Below are 21,910 nucleotides of genomic sequence, written 5' to 3' on the forward strand. Positions count from 1 at the left end.
CCATGAAATCTTAATTAGAAGTGCCCTGAAGACTCCCCTATGCCTGTTGGTACAGTTTCTCCCTATGTCTGCAGGCTCCTGGGAATCTGAACTCTCAGGATGACCTCAGGACACACTAGAAGCCAGCCTATTAGGACTTGAGTTTGGAAGCAGCGGTTTGCTCGATTATAAAAAAGCAAAGAAATATCAACAGACTGAGGCTGTGTTACCAGATGGAAATTAATCCTAGGTTTTGATCAGAATCAAGGATTTGCCTTAATGTTTCCTTTGTTTTAAATTACAAGAAGACAACCGTGTTATGCAAACAGACCGTGCAAAAATAGGAGCAAAAATCTCCGAAGACTGAGCAGACACACATGAGCAGAATTTAGTGTTAGAATTAAAATTCACAATGAAGTTAATCTGACACATGTTTGTTATGCATAATCATTGTTCTAAGGGGCAGAGATACTCCACGGCTAACGTGAAATTAGGATTTGTTGTTGTTCAGTCATTTCAGTCAAGTCTGGCTCTTGGTGATCCCATTTGGGTTTTTCTAGGCAAAGATACTATAGTGGTTTGCCATTTCATTCTCCAGATCCTTTCAAAGATGAGGAACTAAGACAAACAGGGTTCAGTGACTTTCCCAAGATCACACAGCTAGTAAGTTTCTGAGGCCAGATTTGAACTCATGAAGATGAGTATTCCTGGCTCCAGGCCAAGCCTCCATCCACTGCCACTAGCTGCCCTGAAATTAATATTACTTTTATATAACAAAACCATATTTTTACAACTTTTTTCTGTTCTGTAAGTTATTTTTTCTTCCTTATCTGAATCATTTGTAATAAGGAGGAAGGAAAAGAAATAAGCATTTCTATAATACCTACTGTGTGCCAAGCACTATGCTAAGTGCTTTTAAAATGTGATCGTTTAATCTTTGCAGCAACCCTGCAAGTAGGTGATATTATTATTCCCATTTTACAGTTGAGGAATCTGAGGCAAGCTAAGGTTAACTGATTTGCCCAGGGTCACACAAATAGTAAGTGTCTGATGCTGGATCTGAACTCAGATCTTCTGACTCCAGGCCCCGTGCTCTCTCCATCGAGCCGCCTTGCTGCCTCACCCCACCATTTTTTCTTCAATTATTCTTAGTGTCATTTCTCTCATTAGATTTTCGATTTATGATTAGATTTAATTCACATACTCACACTTAACATTCATATTCATAAAAAGACTAGGGTCCTGGATTTTATTCATTCTCGATGGCTGAAGTTTCCTATATATACACAATCATGAGAGCAAACTGGTAGGTCAACAGGTGTGAATGTATGATTTTAAGAAGTCTCCCAATCTCATTGATTCATTAAAGAGTCAGCAGGCCCACCTTCATGGATTGAGCCATCACACGTTCACCTCAATGAGAAAGGGAGTGCCACAGAAAGAGCTGAGTTCAGATCTTGTTCAGACACTTCATAGCTGTGGGCCAAGGTCTCCCACTGCATCCGGAGCCATCTCCAGTCATCCTGATCTCTATCTGGCCACTGGACCCAGCTGGCTCCAGAGGAGAAAGTGAGGCTGGTAATCTTGCACAGCCCTCCCTCACTTAAATCCAGTTCATTTGCAATCTCAGCATCAACTCGCTGATGTCCTGGTCCTCTTCAAGAAAGAAGGACAAACAATAACAACAGCTGGGGACCCTGGGAAAGTCACTTAACCTCTGTTTGCTTTAGTTCCCTCATCCCTAAAAACAATAGTACCTGCCTCCTAGGGTTATTAAGAGGATAAAATGAGATAAGAGTACTTAGCAGTTGCCTGTTGCTTCTAGGTGCCATGTAAATGTCAGCTATTATCATCATTGTTGTAATTAGCATCCAGAAGCTTCTTTGAAGAAGCCAGATTTTTTTTTCTTTCGAATGCACTTCCCACAGTAGACCTGTTTGTGAATTTTCACTACTTTAACCGTAGGGAAAATAACTTTTCTTTCAATAGATGGCCTTCTATTTTACCTGGACATAAAAGACTGGGATTTAAATGACAGCTTTGCCACTTACTAGTTGTGGAACCTGAGCAAATCAATTGTCTTCTAAGGAGGGGAAAGGGTACTGAAGTCAGCTCTTACTGGTTCTGGAGAGCCAATTGTTAAACATTTATGAAATACATCCCTGCTTCTAAGACTCATTTTGAAATTCCTACCCCACAAGATTGTTGTAAGAATCAAATAAGGCAATGAATATAAATTGTTGCATGTATGTCACCTATTTGGATGGGGGAGGAGGTCTTGTTTGGCCCACTGGGGGAGTGGCAATAATGTTTGGCCTTATTTCTCCTTTATTATATTTATGCTATACTGAGATTGAAAGACTCCTAAAAACCCCTGCAGCTTTTGACCAAGTCCCGATTAGCACAGGAGTGTTTTTATATTTCAGTTAGAATTTTTTAAGCAGCCAAAACTGACTTTCCATGCGCACACACACACACCCAACAAGGGAGATTTGGGGGATTCTCTTTTGGGGGCACGAGGAAGCAGGGAACAGAAGGAAGTAAGAAAGGCAGTTCAGTCTACAATCTTCTCTAGAGACGTGGATGGGGATGGGGGGAGGGAATAGGCAAGAGAAGGGGAGGTGGGGCTGAACCCAGCAGGTGTCACTGGCCCAGGCCAGAGGAAATAAATCCCTGTCCTGGGGATTTGCCACTTGTCTAAGTCCCAGCTTAGCTCTTCAGCAGGGCTCAGGCTAGCACTTGTACCATGGCATCAGGCCAACCAGGCCTCTGGCCAGGGCAAAGCCAGCAGCATCTTGGTCATAGTGGAAAGCTGGAAGTCCTCTTTGGTTTTCCCTGAAACGTTTTTCAAATTAGGTGATCAGAATATTATATATGATAAAAACAATTCCTCAGAAGAAATTACAGAGTCTGTATTATAACAACTACTGTCCTTTCAAAAGTTCTATGGGATTTTTTTTCCATTTTTTTTCCTATTCTGAACTTAAATGCTAAATAAAATGACATCTATCTATTCATTGTGGAACAGAAGTTTTTACTTGAAACCTCAAATTTCTATTATGTGTTGCTTGCTTTTCTGTTTAAATATATGTTACATGCTTTATTTTATATCATATACTATATTTTATTAGTTCAAGTATATAATAAATTCATTTTTTGAAGCTGTTCTGATTGTCTGTGACTACTTCTGGCCTTCCTTCTGTTCCCTCCTCCCACCCACCTCTAAACTGCCACTCCTCACAAGTCAACAGCACTTTAAGGTTCACAAAACAATTTCCTCATAAAAACCCTGTGATGCAGGCAATACCTTTATTATTCCCACTTTACAGATGAGGAAACTGAGACTGAAGTGAATTTCCCCATAATCAAGCACAACTAGTAAGAATTTGTATTTTAGCTCAGGTCACTTTAAGTCCAATGCTCTTTTGACTATAACACACTGCTTCTTAGATAAGCTTTCAACGCTGTTCTTCTGGTATATGTGTCAGGCAGAATGGTGCAGTCCCATCAGTCCTCCTTCATGTTTTGAAAATCATGAATCCTACAAGCCCTCTTTAGCAGGGAAGGGAAAGAGAGAGGTTATTTTTCCTGTTAGTTTTATTTTTTAATGGTTTGTTGAAGTTCCTTTGCTCTGTATCTGTTCATAAAATCTTCAAAAAGGTCTCCAAGTTTTTCACAATTCATGATTTCTCATGATGCAATTATTTTCCATTATTTTCCACATTCATATACCACAATAGTTCGCCATTTTCTAACCAATAGGCATCTATTTTCCTCGTATCTCTTTACTGCCACAAAAATGATGCTATTAATGGTCGTTTGGTTTGTTTTGTCTATCTAAGAACCCCCTCTTTGTCTTTAGCTTCCCTAGGGATTATTCCAAGTCATAGTATCACTGAGTCAAAGGCTTAGGGACTCTCCACACTTCCTCCCACTCACTCACCCAACACCCCTCCACACACATAGACACACACATCATCCAGATTTGTTTCAAGTAAAGAGAAATCTTATAGCCCCATTGCTAGCATGCCTCCTCTCTTTTGGATATGTTCTTTGTTATCCTTCCATTCTCCATTCTTTTCATTTCCCTGGGTCAGATCACAGTATGAGAGACAGAGTAATAGTCAGGAAAATTCAGGGAAGGTCCCAGATCTACCCCCAATTCACTGCTCAACCTTAAATTAAATCGTTTAACTTTTGAGGGTCATAGGTCACTCATTGGCAAAAGGAGGGTGTTTGAGTAGCATAAGGCTCTTCAAGTACCACTGCTAAGGCTTGTTGTTGTGTTATTTCAGTCATGCCCAACTCTTCCTGACTACATTTTGGGTTTTCTTGGCAGAGATACTACAGTAGTTTGCATTTCTTTCTCCAGTCCATTTTACAGATGAGGAAACTGAGACAAACATGGTTAGGTGACTTGCCCAGGGTCACAAAGCCAGTAAGTGTCTGAGGCTGAATCTGAATTCAGGAAGATGAGTCTCCCTGACGCCAGGCCTGGCACTCTATCCATTGCACCACTTAGTTGCCACTACTAGGGCAGGTGGTCACCTAAATAATACCTGTCCCTGAGGTCATGACCACGCCATATATCTTATCTTCAAGTCCGCTCCATTCCTAGACCACTCCAGTGGCCTAGTTAATTGAGGGAAATGAAAAAAAAAACTTCTTTAAAAAATTGCTGAGCTAGACAATGTTGACAGTCTTTTCTAGCCCAAATATCCTGTGATAGTTGAACATATGAGGGTCCCGAGATCTTTCCAAACATTGAGGTCAACAGGTGTTTAATAGATGCCTCTGCCATGCACATAGCACGCTTCTAAGGACAGTTTCTGAGGACTACTGTGGGTTCTATGGGCTCAGTTTTTCTGAGTCAAAAGATGGACCCAGAGTCAAGAAAATCCAAGTTTAATTATATGTTCGGACACTTACCAGCACTGTGACTCTGGGCGACTCACTTAACCGCTGCCTGCCTCAGTTTCCTGTTCTGTAAAATGAGGATAATAATTGCACCCATATCTCAGGGTTGTTGTGAGAATAAAGCGAGATAATATTTGTAAAGTGCTTTGCAAACCTTAAAGTGTTGTTCTTGCTGTCGTTGCTATTCCTGAGACATCAAGAAGTGGCAGTAAGAGGAGCCAGGGGCTGGGCAGGATGTTGGCAGCCTCCTTACTAAGTTGTCTAAAACAGACATGAAGGCAGTTAGTTAATATTTCAGAAGCAGTTCTGGTTTTGTGGAAAGACTTAGGGTCAAGGGACCAATGTGGAAATCCTAACTCTAACACTTCCTAGATGTAGGAGTGTAAATTCTCTTATTCTTTCCATATTTTGTTTTGCCCTCTGGTTCTACTGGCTTTTTCATGATTCCTGAAATATGGCATCTAGACTTATATCCATATGATTTACAGAACCTTTTCCTCACAACGTCCCCCAGGAGCAGGCAGCACAGGTATTGTCCCTTTTTTACAGATGGGGAAACTGAGGCTCAGAAAGTTTAATTAACATGCATTCATGCTTATATATCCCAGCTATGAAGTTATGTCTTTGGAGTAAGATTAAGCTCGAATAAAGGATTTAGAAAAGGGGTGTTTGGTGAAGTTTCCAAGTTGTTTGGCTTCCATTCTGCCATACATTGACTTTGAAAGGAGGAAATGCCTAAGCTGACATTCATTAGATTCTCACTGGAAGGCCCAGACCCATTCAACATAACTAGAACTTCCCTGGGCAATTATTAGTAACTTGGATCTCTTACCCAAGTTACTTCTGCTGCCTTAAATAGACAAGGTAGAAAGGGGTCCCCAAGAGAATTCTCCTGTAACATTCACAACAAAACTCACCCCCTGAGATTCCAAACTTACAATCACATTTGGTGAGAAGGCACATGAGTCACAGGAGTGGCTGACCCCAGGGTGAATCCCAAAGCCAACGGTAGATCAGAGTTACAAAGCTGAGTCTCAGGCCCAGTTCCAAGCAGCATCAAAGTAATTTTTCTTCATGTTCTCTCAGTAGTCATTCAGTCAATACCTATTATATGCCAGGCCCTATGCTAAGTACTGGAAGAATCATAGAAATATCCTTCACTGGTCATAACACAGCTACCTCCTGATCAGGAGGGAAGCAGACACCTCTCACAGCAGCAATCCACAGAGATCAACCTATGGACTTTCTGTGGAAATTAAATGAGAGCTTTTTTTCCTAGACTCTACAATCTCAGAGTTAATGGGGTCTGTAGGCACACAGATGAAACTATGTGCCTCAAGTTATAAAAATTCCACCAGGATTTTAGAAAGGTTCTATTAGAAGAATCTCTTCCTTTAATAAGAATTGGCATGAGCGGTAGTTGGATTTTTGCATTAGAACTAAAATTACCCAGGCAAGGAAGAGATCTGGTAAAATGGTATATTTATTTATGCCCACACTCTACCCCACCCATCCCACCCCCACAGCCCCATAGAAAATAAATAATTGGAGAGCAGGAGCTCTTTTAGTTTTGATTTTTTATCATCCACACCTGGACAGTACCTGGGACATAATAGGTACATAACAAATGCTTGTTAATCAATTTGTCCAAAATTTCAGCTCAAATACGAAGCGCATGTGTGTTTCGTGTGTTTATATACCACCATCTTCATGAAGAAGTTATGGGGTAGGTGTGTAAGAGAGAGAGAGAGAGACAGACAGAGACAGAGACAGAGATAGAGACAGAGACAGAGAGAGAAAGAGAGACAGAGAGAGAGGAGAGAGACAGAGAGAGAAGCAGAGAGAGAAATAGAGAGAGGCAGAGAGAGAGAAATTTTATTTTAAAAACATTTGTTAAATGCCTAGTCTGTGCACAGTACTGTGTGCTAGATGTTGGGGATACAAATACAATACTGCAATACTCCTTGCCCTTAAGAAGTTTGTATTCTACTGGGATGAAGCAACATAATTGGTGATTCTTGAGATGAATCATAATGGGGACTAGGGATTACAAAAGGTATAGGTGAAAAGAGAGAACATTGCAGGCATGGAGGAGAGCCAGTACAAAAGTAGAGAGATGGGAGGTGAATATTGTATAAGGGCAAAGCAAACAGGCCAATTTAGCTAAAAGAGTTCATGAGGGAAATTAATGTAAAATCAGTCTAGAAAAACAGGTTGAAGTCAGATGAAAAGCTTTGGCTGCCAAACAGATTTTTTTTTTTACAATTTTATACTAGACTTCTAGGATCTTTTATTTTGCCCTCTGGTTCTACTGGCTTTTTCATGATTCTTGAAATATGGCATCCAGACTCTATCACAAAAGTCACTAAACTGCATATCCTTTAATCCTGCAATACCACTACTAGATTTATACTCCAAAGAAATCAAAGGGGGAAAGGAGCTCCACATTAGAAAAACAAAAACTAACAAAAGACATTGTAGCACTTTTTGTTATAGCTAAAATTAGAAGCTAAGAGGGCACCCATCATTTGAGGAACAGCTGAACAAATTCTTGAATATGAATGTAGCATAATATTATTTTGATGTAAAAAATAATGAAAGGGATAGAGTCAGAGAAACCTGGGAAGGTGTGTATGAACTGATACAAGGTAAACTGAGAACCTGAAAAGTTACTATAATGACTACAACATGTTCATGAAAAAGACTTTGAAAGATTTAAAAACTATTATCAATGCAATGACCAATTCTAACTTCTGAAGATTGAGGCAAATCATGCTTCCAACCTCTTGGCAGAGAAGTGATAGAATAGAGATGCAGAACAAGCTATACATTTTCAGATCTAGTCAATTTGAGTTTATTTGGTATGACTATATTTGTTATAAGGTAAGTTATTTTTCCCTCTTTTGGTGCCTGAGAGGTAGAGTTGGATGGGTAATGAGAGTGACCAAAAAAAAGTGGGAGTTGCTTAAAAAAAAAAAAGGAAGAAAAAAAATATTATTAATAAATCACTAAAAATATATATAGAATTGAGCAGAAGGAAGTTCATAAAGGAACACAGAGAAACACAATGAAGAAAAAACACGATGAAGAAATACTATAGGGTAATGTTGGAACTTCCACAAATTTGAGTTATACAAAAGACAAAAAAAAGAGCTGTACATAGTAGGTTAAAAAAACCCTACATAACAAAAGTTCATAGTTTCATATTCATCCTTTTTTATTCTACTTTGCACATTGAAATCTTCATGTTTGTTAATGCTTATAATAACAATTATAAAATTTTTAAAAGAAATATGGCATCCAGGTTTTTTTGTTTCTTCATGATTTCAGGGAATTTGATGATTTTTAATTTCTCTTTCCTCAACTTATTTCCAAGATAGTTATTTTTGATAGTAGATACCTTACATTTTCATCTTTTTCCTCAAATTTTGTCCTTGTTCTAATATTTATTGTCTCATAGAGTCATTGAGTTCTAATTACTTCATTTTATCATTCAGGGCGTCCATGACTTGGATGAGATTTTCTACCTTCTGTTCAAAGCCATTTATTATCCTCCCAATTTTCTTTCTTCTCAAGACTGTAAATTTATTTATAATCTCATTTTTTAAATAAGATCCATTTCTCTTATAGTTCTTTGGCCAAACCATTTTTTCTTGTCTCTAACGCTCTACTTGTATTCATTCTCAAATTACTCTCTTTATCTGGTTTACCTCTTGGGCTTTTCCTAAACTATAGTGTTTCTTCATTGTGTTGGTTGTCTCCTAAACTAAGTATTACATCATTGTACTTGTTGTTTTCTTCTACTTATTCATATTTTCAACTTCAGTTCTTGAGTTAGGAATTTTGTGCCAGGACTAGGCTCCAATCTGTCCAGCACTCTTGGTTGGGTTGAGTGGGCCCTATTTGGTCCTGTCCCCTCTATAGTCTGCCTGCTGTCACTATCATTCTAAAAGGAATCATTGGTGTTAGACTCCACCCTCTGTCTCAGTCTCTGATTTCTGTATCATCCTGACGGCCCTCTAATAGTTTTGGCCTCAGTCCATCTCTATCTCCTTCTTACCTAACCTTCTTATATTTCTTACATATCCTATTCCCAGTTGATTCTAAACCCTGCATAATCATGGGATGTTAGAGATGGTCCTGATTTCAGGTCTCCTGCAAAGCTCTCCAGCGTGAGTGTTCAGGCACTGAGCTTGATCTGTCCTCTGCGTTGGCCACCAGTGCCCAAGGGAATGCACAGGTGGGCCCTGTCTCCCTAAGCAGTTACCTATAGAGGAAGATTCTGTTCTTAGCTTTTGTTCTGACAGGCCAGAGCTAGGATCTAATTTTAAGTCCTAATTGCTGGAGCTTCCAGTGACTTGCAACCACTCCAGTGCACCCTAGTTCAGAGTACCTGCTGGCCTCAGGCCATTTATCAGAACTCACATTGACTTTTCAACTGTGTTCCCCCCTAGCCTTCACTGACTTCAAGCCATTTTTTTATGTCATTCTGGACTAGTGAGAGGAGTTTTTTGTTGATCTTTCCTCAGTCCAAAGTCATTTTCAGATATATTAGATTGTATGTGGAAGAAATGAATTCCTCTACAACCTTTCACATCACCATCTTAACCAGGCATCCCTCCCACTGGAGCTTCTTGAAGAGGCATGAAATGGTCAGACTTGGACTTTAAGAATTTCAATTTGGCAGCTGAGTGGAGGATGGAATGCAGAAGGCCAAACTAAGAAGCATTTTTACATTTTTAAATACGATAAAAGTGTATTTTAAAATGCAAAAACCAATTTTAGCTCTGGTTGTACTGTAGCTTGCCAACCCATGGAAAAGAGAAAGGAAAGACAGAGCCAGAGAGAAAAATAGGGAGGCTACCAAAATCATCCAGGCAAGATTTGATGAGGATCTGAAATAGGATAGTGTCTATATGAACGGAGAGAAGGGGATGGGTTGTAAAGTTAGATTGACAGGACCTGGGTGATTAGAAATGGAGAGCTAAGGAAGAGTGAAAGGTTGAGCCGCTGACATTTTGAACCGAAATGATTAAAAGGATGGTGCAACACTAAGAGAAACTAAGGAAGATGGATGAGTTGTAGGGGATTTGGGGTGGAGGAGATGGGAAGGTTAGAAGATAATGAATTCCATTTTGGATCTGGTAAGTTTGAGACGTCTATGAATCATACAAGTAGAGATGTTCAGAAGTCAGTTGGTGATGTAGGAATGGACCTTGGGAGAGAGAAGAGGGCTACAGGTGGAGATTTATATGGCATAGATATGACCATTGAACCCATGGGAGCTGATGAGATCACCAAAAAGATCAGTGTAGAGAGGCAAGAGAAAACGGCCCAGGACAGAGCCCTTTGGGGGGAAATAACACACAAAATGGTACAGCACATGGATGATGATTAACAGGAGATGGAAAAGTGGACAGATAGTTAAGAAGTGAGTTTTTTAACCTTTTACACTTTGTCATCTTAACTTTTTTTTTTAAAAATTAGCATCTCTGCTTTTTCTTTGGGGATGAGGGAAAGGACAGGAAGAGAACTAGATCTAGAATGATAATCCATACATCCTCTGGAAAGATATCTTTAATTGGCAATACACTTAGTTCTAAGGAAGTAATCATAGCGTCCATGTAACCTGAAGAACTGTAGCTGAGCCTAAGCCTAGCCAGTAAGTCTTGGTCCAGAGATGATTCCTAACTCTCCTCTGAAAACATTGCTCTTTAAAATCTCAGATCAATTCAGCCAGAGCAAAATATTCTATTGCAACTGGAGAGTTACAGAGCTAAATAGAAATATGGAGGAGTTCATGATATAAAGTATTGCTTTGCCAATGGGTCCCAGAGCCCCCACCAGTGTGTCCTTTTTAAGCTCAGCTTTCCCTGAAGTGCTGGCTCCAGTTCCTGCTTCTGGCAGAGTGATTTGGTCCCACCCTGTGCAGCTGGCCATAGCTAACCTTTGCTGGTCACCACCTGTTAGGTTGAGCTATGTGTAATAAAGTGAAGGAATGTAAGAGCAAGGAGAAGATGGACTAGGGATCCCTTTCATAGATCACCTTTCAAGCACTCTAAGTCTCTCCTAATCTTTGTCTCATTGTTGGTTTCTAAATAACTTCAGAAAATGTCTAGGCTTTTCTTTTTCAAAGGATTTGCACCCTCCCCCCACCCCTCAATATCACTGCTTACTCCTTGACAATCTTTCCCATTCCCTGCCCATTAACAACACCATTAGCATTCACCCCGAAGAGGCTGTATTCTCCAGCATAACTGTTACAGAGACTGCTCCCCAGAATCTCAAGCAGAATTAGTGCTGTACCTATAGGATATTTTGGTTATAGGTAGGATGCCAAGAGGTTCTCTAGTCTAGATGATATATATAGTCTTTACTCCCTGGATTTCCCTGACACTGTCACTGTACAATGTAAAAGTGTTGCAAATTTAAAAGTAATCAGTGCTGTCCAGAAGATGTATGGATTATTTATTTCTCTTCCTGTTTTCCCCCTCTCCCCCATCCAAAAGAAAAATCAGACACTGTGATCTTAAAATGAACATGACAAAGTGTAAAAGGTTCAGCAAAATTTAAGCAAGCTTCCTAGAAAAGGAGAAAATGCTCAAATGGAAGCTTTTGTCCGTTTGTTTTGTTGTTGCAGCAAAAAAACATCAACTTCAGATGAATTTCAAATATGTCTTTATCAGTGGTTATTCCCCCTCCTCCAACATTCCTCCATAAAGAGGCTTTGACCAAACTGGGGGCACTTGCACTGGGTAAATTCTTATCTTGTTCTTCCAGGAATATAATGCAGTCACAGTTTGCAAATGCAAATTTAGGATCTATACCAGACCCAGGAAGGGGGGCAGGGGAGGGATTTATGAGGCCGCTTCATTAATGCTTCTTAGAAACTGCCTATTATACATAAGGACCAAGATAAAATGCTCTGTAACATCTTGAGCAATGTACTGATAATGAGGTGTGTGAATGTTACAAATCAAGGAATGTATGATCATGTTTCACACACTAACAGGAAAATTCAGCCCACTTTTCAATATATATTTGGTTTAATTTGTTCTCTGTGTATACTGTAGGCAGATAGTTCACCATGCAGCAAAAAAATAAAAAAGGCATGAAAAGAAAACACATTGATTTTTCTCTTCCTTTCATAATGTTTTCCTCCATTCAAATGACTCAATATCCTCTAGGGAAGATGTACATGCATGCTTTAGGCACAGAACAAATCTCGGTTGTTTTCACCAAAGCTCTAGGTGATTTCTGTTCAGCTAACCCACCAGAAGAGAGATCCATGTACTATACTTTACTATACCATACTTTGCTATACTACACTACACTATACTATACTATACTGTACTATACTATACTGTACTATACTGTACTGTACTATACTATGCTGTACTATACCGTACTATACTATACTATACTGTATTATATTGTACTATACTGTACTATACTGTACTGTACTATACTATACTGTACTGTACTATACTACACTATATTGTACTATACTGTACTGTACACTATACTATACTGTACTGTATACTATACTATACTGTGCTATACCGTACTGTACTGTACTATAGTGTACTGTACTATACCATACCATACCATACCATACCATACCATACCATACCATACTATACTATACTATACTATACTATACTATACTATACTATACTATACTATACACTTTGGATATAGATGAAGAAAAGCATACCTTTGTTTCTTTATCGAGTTTTTTTTTAATTAGTCAAGCATCCAGGAAAACATTTATTAGATTCACACTGTGTATTTTATGAAAGGAAGGACATTAAGCTGATTTTCCCAAAGTGTAGTTTTCACCATGTCCTTCCTAAAATATGTCACCCAGCAATAAACACTGTATTCTAGCTATGGCCTGGCTAGAACAAAATACATCAGAAAAGCATCTTCTCTGTCCTAGAAGCTACATCTTTTTTAATGCAGCCCAAGATAACATTAGGGTTTGGTTTGGGTTGTTGTTTTTGATATTTTTACTACTATATCACACTATTGATTCAGATTAAATTTACATTCCACCAAAATTCCCTTATCTTTTTCAGATAAACATTTAACCATGCCACCCCATCTTATACTCAGTAAGTCTATATTTTTATCCAAGTATAAGACTTTAAATTTATCTTTTTCAAAATTAACATTATTAGACCTAGCCCAATGGAAGAACTTTAATATTTGCTGTATTAGCTCTTCCTCCCAGCTTTGGACATATCAGAACATAGAAGATTGGAACTGAAGGGCCCTTAGAACATAGAACATGAAGTGTTTGTGTTGGAATGGACCTTAGAACAAAGGATGTCAGAGTTGGACTTTAGAACAAAATGTAAGGGCTAGAGAGGACTCTAAGATATAGAATATAAGAGGTGGAAGAACCCTAGGAACACAGAATATTAGAAGTGGGAGGGCCCGTGGGACATAGAATATTAGAACCAGACTGGACCTTAGAACATGGACCGTTGGCCACTGGGCCATTGTGAGTCGTCTTGACTTTTGCCTTGCCACTGGACTTTGACTCTGGAGAGAGAATGAGGCTGAAGACTTTGCCCAACTCTGCCTCACTTAAATTCAATTCACTAGCAAGTTAAGACATCACCTTATGATGTCATTGGTCCTTTTCAAAAGTGAAAGACATACAACAACATACAAATTTGATAAATATGCCACCTATGCCTTCTTTAAATCACCATTAAAAAAAATAGTCAAACAGCACAGTACTGAGAGATCCCTGGGATGCTCCACTAGAGAATTCCTTCCAAGTTCATAGCAAAACATTAATGACTACTCTTTGGGTCTGGCCACTCAACCAGCTCAAAATCTACCTAATTGTACTATTGCTCAACTTGCATCTTTTCCATAAGAATATGAGATACTTTATCAAATGCTTTACTCAAATCTAGGAAAACTATGTCTACTATATTCTATGAGCTACTATTTTATACAGCTGTCAAAAAGGAAGAAAAGAAAAGAAGATGCTTCTAGCATGACCTATTGATGATAAAGCTCTATTGGTTCTGTGATTACTGCTTCCCTTTCAAGATGTTCAACAACTGTCACTATGATAATATGTTGTAAAATTTTACCAGGAGTCAAAATCAAGTATATTGAATTTTTTGAACATTTTGAAGATGGAGATAGCTTGGGCAGCTTAAAGAGAAGAGGAAGGAAGGAGAAATTCAGGAGAGGCATTATTAATGAATTATTATATAATATCATATAATGAATTATTAGTGTTACGAAGGCACAGAGTCAAAAGGGACAAAACCCAAACAAAAGGAACAATGAGAAAAAACTGTGGGTCAGGAATATGGACAGTTTCCAAAGAAAGAAATTCAAACTATCAACATCCATAGAAAAAAATTCCAAATCATTAATAGTCACAACCCTGAGGTTCTACCTCATAGCAAAGATGATGAAAAAGAAAAATATCAAATGCTGAAGGGTCTATCCAGAAAATAGACACATTAATACACTCTTGGTGGAACTGGGAATTAGGCCAGCCATGCTAGAAAGCAATTTGGTTATAGATCCAAAAAGTTACTAAATTGCACATATTCTTTAACCCCACCAATACAATTTCCAATCCTGTTGCACCAATAAATCAAAGAAAGAATGAAAGTACAAAAAGTATCCATAACAGCTCTTTTTATAGTGGCAAATAACTGGAAACTAAGGAGATGCCCATCAATTGGGGAATAGCTTGACAAAGTATGGTATATGAATGTAATGGAATGCTATTGTACCATAAAAAAATGATGAGAGGAGTGGTGTCAGAGAAACCTGGGAGGACTTGTATGAACTGATTCAGGGTGAAATAAACTTAGAACCAGGAGAACAATTTACATAATAACAACATTATAAAGACAAACAACTTTCAAAGACTTAAGAATTCTGATCAATGCAATGACCAGCCATGATTCCAGAGGACTAAAGTATTCTATTGTCTCCTGACAGAGAATTAACAAATTCAAGATTTAATTTGAATGAGAAACATTTAAGGACATGGACAATTTAGGACTTTGTTTTGATTCACTGTGCATATTTTTCAAAAGGTCTTTATTTTTCTTTCTTTTTTCAGTGGAGAGGTGGGGTATGGAAGGGAAAGGAAAGTAAATTTTAAATTAAATTTTAATTTGATAAAGGAAAAATGTCATTTCTCAGGTGGGTCTATTTTAAATTAACTATTATATACATCTATGTCTCATAATTTCTATAGTATCTGTTACAATGCAGATAGTATCTATATTCTACAGTACCTGCTACAATCCATTCCCATGAGCAATTTCGAAAAGCATGCTATTTTAGCGTGAAATTAATGCTAAAGGGGGAGGAAGAATAAGATATTTTGGGAAAGGCTTCAATTCCATCTCTGATAAGATAAATGTACCTGCTGAGAATTATTGTCAAGCAAAATGAACAAATGAACAAAAGATTTAATATGCTTATCATGTTTGCTATTTAAAATATTCTCTAAATACTAGAAAACCTTTCTGATAATGAATTGAGTTTCTAATGACAATTATGAAATAAACTGCATAGATCTTAAGCTAGGAGACGGAAGTAGCACAAAGAGGTCGTTTCAGGAAATGGGAAGGCCAATTCCAAAGATTACATATCGTAGCTAATACCTATATTGGCTTGCTATTTGAGACAAATAGAAACTAGCATTGGCTAAAGGAAAACCACCAAGAGTTGTTTTTTTTTAATAAGGTACTTGAAGTCTCTTTATCTTTTGAAAAGAGAAAAGGCTAGCTGTCCCCCACCCACAATACAGAGGTAATGAGAAAATCCATGAAGTGGCTTTGAACTCTTTCAAACAACCAATCAAAAAGCAATTATTAAGTGACTACTATATGCCAAGAGCTATGTTACATGCTGACACAAAACCAGAAATCAAATAATTCCTACCTTCAAGAAGCTTACAAAATACACACAAAATAAATGCAAGGTAATTTGCTAAGGAGCTAGAGGAATCAGGAAAGGCTTCATATAGACTTCTACAAGGGTTGTTAACCTTTTTGTGTGTTGCAGATCCTTTTGGAAATCTGGTGAGGCCTATGGACTCTTTCTCAGAATAATGTTTTTAAATGAACAAAGTAAAATATATAGGGTTAGGAAGGAAACCAGTTATATTGAAATATAGTGGTCAAAATAATATTATAGATTAATGTTAAATAATCATGTTAAATAAAATAATATTAAATAACAATTTCTCAGACTTAAAGTTAAAAAACTCCTGATTGATGGTGGCTACTAACCTGAGTTTTCAAACCAACTAGGGATCCTCAGAGGCCAAGGTGAAAGATGCTGTATTAACTAATTATCATTGCTTAGACCCTCCAAGGCTAGTATGACCATGTGTCATTTTACAAAGGGGAGGAAGGAGACCTGGTCTTTCTGAGCCCAGCCCATTGTTGGACAGCTTTCCATTTGTGTATTCTAAGAGTGGTTGGGATGCCTCCTATCTCCCTTTCACGCATTCCTACCACAGTGCTTCTGAGAGCCTCTGATCCAGGCTTAGACAATAGTGGATGGATGAACAGCAAAACAATTCTTTACTCAAGCCAGAATAAGCCTAGGGATATGAGAAAACTGGGAAAAGGGTATTTTTCCCTTCAGGGATTCTGCCCCTGTTGAAGGCAAGCATCAGGCAGACTAAATGAACAGAAATGTTCAATGTGCCTCTTAAAGTGCCCATGGGACATTTTATTGGGGAATTTTTTTCAAGTGGTGGGAAAAAAAAGGGTTTCCTGTTTCTCTTAGCCAAGTCTGGGGGCCTAGAGGGAAGGAAGGAAGGAAGGAAGGAAGGAAGGAAGGAAGGAAGGAAGGAAGGAAGGAAGGAAGGAAGGAAGGAAGGAAGGAAGGAAGGAAGGAAAAAAGGGAGGGAAGAAGGAAGGAAGGAAGGAGAAAAGGGAGGGAAGAAGGAAGGAAGGAAGGAAGGAAGGAAGGAAGGAAGGAAGGAAGGAAGGAAGGAAGGAAGGAAGGAAGGAAGGAGGAGGAAAGAAGGAGGGCCTATAATAAGATGAATTGAATCCCCCACTGAACTCAGTAATAGTCACTCCCATCAAAACTACTTTATCTATGTACACAAATAATCTACAAAACACTCAAAGGTGGATTTTAATGTCTTAAGAGCCTCCTTGCCTCCAGCTATTTTAAATGAGCTATTCAAAGTATATGCAAGTTATTGGTTTGCTAGGACCTAGAATAACCCAAAAGTGTTCAATTTCCAGAGCAGAAAAGAAGCAGCAGACGCTGTCTCCGACATCTTGATTGTATGTGTGTCTGTCTGTCTATCTACCTATCTTTCTGTGTATCTATGTCACGGCACAGTAGAATTGACTATAGGACTTGATATCTCTAATACTCTATGAGCACGGGCAAGATATTTAACCTATCTGACCCTCAGTTTCCTCATCTGTAAAATGGGGATGGGGGTAGGGAGAGAGAAATAATACCTCTAATACTTAATAACATTGTTGTAAGGCTCAAATGAGATACTATAGGTGAAGCAATGTGCAAATCTCATCAGTTATAGCTTATTTATCCCTGTTTGTATCCTTATGTTCTTTAGGAGAGAAGTTCTTAACCTGGCATCCATCAACTTCTTTTTGTTTTTTTAACTCTATTTCAGTGTGATTGGTAAAAAGGGCTCCACTGTTTTCTTTCTCAGCCTCTCTTTTTACCCTATCCCTGTTACCTTATCTTTTCCCCCTCACCCTCCCACTCCTTACTTCACTCACCCCTCCAAGAGTCCCCCATCTTCTTCCACCCCTCCAATCCCAATCCACACACCCCTCCAAAATTCCATCCTCCACCCTGTCCCCCAGTTATCTCAACCCAGTTTTCTCACCTCTCTAGGTGTTCAGAAGACTTCTGCACCCTTCTAGATGTATATGTTTTTTCCTCTTCAACCCAGATGAGAATACGGTTCCAACATTACCAGTCCTTCACCCCAACCTGGTTCCTCTGTAGTAGTTCCTTTCACGCCCCATTTTTATAATTGCTCCCTTTTATCTTTTCCTACCCAGTTTTGTTTTCTTAGAATCACCCCATCATACACAACTCATCCCCAACCTTTCTTTCAAACTACTTTAGTAATGATGACAGTTTTAAGAATGTTGATAATATTTTCATATATATATATATATATATATATATATGGAAACAGTTTGACCTTAATGAGTGCCTTATAATTAGTCTTTAATGTTTTCCTTGTATTTCTTTTGGATCTTTTACATTGAATTTTCTATTGAATTCTGGTCTTTTTGTTACAAATAAATGAAAGTCTTTCAGTTAATCAAATATCCATTTTTTTTCATTCAGGATTATGTTCAACTAAGTCATTTTGACTATTATGAATACACAAATTAAAAATAAAGGACATATGAAGAAAAACATTATCTGCATCAGAGAAAGAACTGATAGAGTATGTATAGAATAATTTTACGTATATATGTGTGTGTATTATATATATATATATATATTTATATATATATATATATGTATGTATGTATATATACACACACACCCCTATTTGTTATCTAATGGTAGCCATCTCTCAGATGGGGGCGGGAGGAAATAAAAAAAGGGAAAAAAAAGAAATTTACATGATAACTTTGTTGTATATTTGGAGAGAATAGCAAGTTGTGGTAGATCTGTAATTTCATGTGCAATCATCTTTTTCATTATACTGTGTTACGGAAATGCTTGTTTTGTTCTATGAATTGAAAATAAAATACATTTAAAAAAAATAAAGCATATAGTATAGCCTGTGTCAGATTGCACGCCATCTTGGGGAGGAAGGAGGAGAAAATTTTAAAGCTCAAAAGCTTATGGAAGTGATTGTTGATAAAGCAAAATAAATTAATTTTTAAAAAGTGGAAAAAAAATAAAATAAAGCATAAATAGCCTAGGCCAGTGACGTCAAACTCATAGAAACAACCAACTGCCAGTCACATATTGACTTAGAAAATCAAAAATTACCATTATGTATGTTGTATTAGATTTTTGTTTCTTTTATTACATTTTCCAATTACATTTTAATCTAGTTAGGGCAATACCCAGGAGTTTTGTGGGTCATGTGTGCCCAGTAAGTATATTTATCTCTCTCTCTCTCTCTCTCTCTCTCTCTCTCTCTCTCTCTCTCTCTCTCTCTCTCTCTCTCTCTCTCTCTCTCTCTCTCTCTCTCTCTCTCTCTCTCTCTTTCTCTCTCTCTCTCTCTCTCCTGTCTATCCATCTACCTTTCAATCTACTATTTTATTTTTAACCTGAATGTGGTTGGCATGATAAAGACTATATTTTCATATATATCTATGTTAGAAAGACTATATTTTCTAAAATTTCATATGATACTGTTTAAAATGAAAAATTGGGAGTTTAATAGACATGTGATTGAGTTACAAAAAGTCCCAACTGATAAAAAAAAAAGTGTCAAAAATTGAAATTTAAACTTGTAAAAAAACTAAATTAAAAATAAAAATAAAATTTTTAAGGGCTCTATAAGCTTCACCCTCCTGCCAAAGGGGACCATAACACACAAAAAATGAAGAATCCCTGTGCTAAAGTTAGGAGTGAGGACTTCAGTTTATATAGTAGTGATCCCAGCAGCTGTTTACCCCGGCATAAAATTCATCATCTCAGAGCTCTATTGGAACTTGAGTCTTCTGACTTTAAGACCATGGCTAAGTAATGTTTTGGAAATGAATGAATCTTTCCATGTAGAATGGCTAGGCAGTCACTTTTTTACTTTTTAAACAATAAACCAGATTCATTTTTTTTTTTTTAGATTTTTAGGCAACTGGGGTTAAATGACTTGCCCAGGGTCTCACAGCTAGTAAGCGTCAAGTATTTGGTCTGAGGCCGGATTTGAACTCAGGTCTTCTGACTTCCAGGAGGGTGCTTTGTCCACTGAGCCACCTAGCTGCCCCCCAGATTCATTTTATTAAACCATCATAAACCTGCCTTGAATTTGTCTGTTCTGACTTAACAAAGAAAGACTTCTAGCTTGAATGATCAATTAGTACCCAATTAAAGACAATTAATTTGTCAACACAGGCTCCACCTGTTTCTGTTCATGCCTTACTGATTAGAAGGAACTGTAGCTTGTCCCTAATTTATATTCTTTTTTTTTTGGCCTAGACCTATAATTGAATCAGTGTGAGGAATTTCCAGTGTGAAAAATCCCTCCACCAATCTCAGATCTGCAATTCCTCTGCAACTTAAAATCTTAGAGAGTTAGTTTGGGGCATTGAGAGGTTAAATGACTTGCCCAGGGTCACACAATCAGCAGGACTCCAAACCAGGTGTTACCATCACTAAGGATGACCCTCTATCCACAGCGGGCTGGGCAGCATGTCATGATGCATTGATTGTTGAACTTAGAATCCAGAAGACCTACCCTCAAACCCCACCTCAGATATTTACTAGCTATGATACTCTGGGCCTCAGTTACCCCATCTGTAAAGTGAGCATAATAAGAGCACAGGATTGTGAAGATCTAATGAGAACATGTATATAAAATGCCTTGAGAAGTTTAATAGGGTTATGGACTAGAGTTGCTAGACTTGTGACATCATTAGTATAAGGAACTCAGAAGTGAGGAAATTATTTTTCCCAATACAGGACAGTACCTTCTCTGTAACTTACAGTCTCAGAGGGTCACCTAGAACACTGAGAGGTTAAATGGTCATGGCCCATGGTCCCAGCCAGCAGGTGTTAGAGGCAGGATAACTCAGGTCTTCTTGGCTTTGAGGTCAGCATTTTTCAGTATACTCCCTTGACTTATAACATTAAAAGGCTATCTAAATATGAACTACCATGTTCATCGTCATTATGTCATGACTGCCATATGTAATGATGGATATTGATGAACTGAAAACTGCTTAAATATTGAGAAAAATCTTGACTTCAAGATAAGGAATCCCCTCCCGGCCCACCCACATCCACATTGGTCGCATGCTTACATGGGCCTAATGAAAGTTCTATGATATTGTACTAGGTAGGAATTCTTCACTGCTTTGATAGAGCCATGATGGGATCAATATGGGCCCTCCTTCCACTCGTGCAGATTTTGGCTTCTTTATGCCTTCTAATACAATGATCCTTATGAATATTTTTCTGTAAATCCTCCTGTGTGAGGGTATCTGGCCCAAATGCTGGAGGCATCCTCTGGTTCTTTTAAACTAGTTCATGGATACTAAGGCTTTTCTTCCCTCTCACTATAGAGATAGACCGCTCCCTTTTCCAGTTATGCATGTTCTTAAATACACACACACACACACACACACACACACACACACACATATACATATATCTTTAGATCTTTAGATATATAGATATCTTTATATATAAACACATCTATACATGCACATACATATGTATACATATGTACATATATATACTTTATTTCAACATTCATTCTTTAAAATTTTGAGTTCTAAATTCTCTCCCTCCCTCCAGCCTCTCCCACACCCATTGAAAAGGCAAACAACATGATATCAATTATACACATGAAGTCATAGAAAACATATTACCATATTAGCCATGTTCATATATGTCTTTAATGATAGCTTGTGGACCACTCTTCATTGTCCTTTCAATTAGCCGTATTTTGATCCTTCTAAGATAGGAATTGTTATACCATGCTTAGCCACAAAACATCATCTAGTTCTCTTTCTAGGCCTAGAACTGAAGAGGAGGAGGTCAGGCTGGACTTCATCTGGGAAACCCTGTGACACTCAATGATCATAAGTGCTCCGTATTGTAAAAGCTTTCATGGTTTTGAGGCTAATATTCCCCTGATAATGACATATAAATATTTCTATGTAAAAGCTTTAAAAAATTATCTTGCAAATCACTCTGAACACTTAAAATTATGTCCACTGCAATGCAGGTCACTTCTATATATATTTGGGCGGGTTGAGCCATTATTGCCAATTTCATTTTAAGTGCTAGCTGTGAAGCAAGTAGGTAGTGCAGT

Source organism: Phascolarctos cinereus, unplaced genomic scaffold (genome assembly GCF_003287225.1).
Source record: "Phascolarctos cinereus isolate Bilbo 61053 unplaced genomic scaffold, phaCin_HiC Scaffold_4;HRSCAF=312, whole genome shotgun sequence".
In the NCBI taxonomy this organism is placed as follows: domain Eukaryota; kingdom Metazoa; phylum Chordata; class Mammalia; order Diprotodontia; family Phascolarctidae; genus Phascolarctos; species Phascolarctos cinereus.